General features: G+C 32.5%; 1 pseudogene; it reads right to left on the bottom strand.

Moving 5' to 3' along the window:
* Window positions 1–408: 408 nt before the first annotated feature.
* On the bottom strand, window positions 409–527 carry LOC132009343 (U6 spliceosomal RNA; annotated as a pseudogene).
* Between the last annotated feature and the right edge of the window lie 748 nt (window positions 528–1,275).

The raw sequence follows: 1,275 nt of genomic DNA, 5'->3' as shown, positions 1-1,275 counted from the left end.
AAACCTGGTGATTCACAGACCTGTACCCCTAGGGATAAAAACACATTTTATGTTTATAAAAAATTTTTAAAAATAATTTTAAAAGCCCATTAAAGAAAAAACACATATTGCAAGTCCAGAGCTAATCTCATATTCAATCAAATAAGTTTGAATGTTTTCCCCTTAAAGATCAGAAAAAAGACAAGTGTGTCCACTTTCACTACTCTCATTTGACATAGTACTGGATGTCCTAGCCAGAGAAACAAAAAACACAAAGAAATAAAAGACTCCAAAAAAAAAGGAAGAAGTAAAATTTTCTTTTTTTGGATAACATGAACTTACATGTAAAAAATCCTAAAAACTTCACAAAAAATTTTGAATAAACAAATTTAATAAAGCTGCCAAATACAAGATCAATATATAAAAGACAAGAATTTTGTTTTGTTTCATTTTTTTAACATAGTTTTTCATGTCATCCTTGCTCAGTGATCACGCTAATCTTCTCTGTATCATTCCAATTTTAGTATATGTGCTGCCAAAGGAAGCACAAGACAGGAGCATTTTAACGCTCTAATGATGAACTATCTGAAAAAATAAAGAGAACAATCTAATTCACATTAGCATCAAAACTAATAAAATACTTAGGAAAGATTTAACTAAGAAGATGAAAGATCTGTACCCCATAAACTATGACATTGATAAAGAAATTGAAGGAGACATAAATGGAAAGATAGCTCATATTTATGAATGGTAAGAATTAACATTGTTAAAATGTCCATACTACCGAAAACCATCTATAAATTCAATTCCTATCAAAAATCCAATGTTAGGGGCTCCTAGGTGGCTCAGTGGGTTAAGCCGCTGCCTTCGGCTCAGGTCATGATCCCAGGGTCCTGGGATCGAGCCCTGCATCAGGCTCTCTGCTCATCAGGAAGCTGCTACCTCTTCCCTCACTGCCGGCCCCTCTGCCTGCTTTTCATCTCTCTTTGTCAAATAAATAAATAAATAATCTTAAAAAAAATCCAATATTATTTTTTTACAGAAGTAACTAAAGAATCCTAAAATTTACATGAGACCATACAAGACAACAAATAATTAAAGCAGTTCTGAGAAAGAATGAAGAAGCGAAATTACACTTCTTGATTTGAAACTATACTACAAAGCCCTCATGCTCAAAACAATAAAGTATACTGGAACAAAAACAGATCAATAAACAAGTAGAACAGAATTGAGAGTCCAGAAATAAATACTTTCATACAGTCACCTAATATTTGACAGGGGCCAACATATATAATG

This window comes from Mustela nigripes, unplaced genomic scaffold, assembly GCF_022355385.1.
Source record: "Mustela nigripes isolate SB6536 unplaced genomic scaffold, MUSNIG.SB6536 HiC_scaffold_15073, whole genome shotgun sequence".
Taxonomy (NCBI): domain Eukaryota; kingdom Metazoa; phylum Chordata; class Mammalia; order Carnivora; family Mustelidae; genus Mustela; species Mustela nigripes.
Note: the sequence above shows the minus strand (reverse complement) of the source record. Positions and strands in the feature narration are given on the sequence as shown.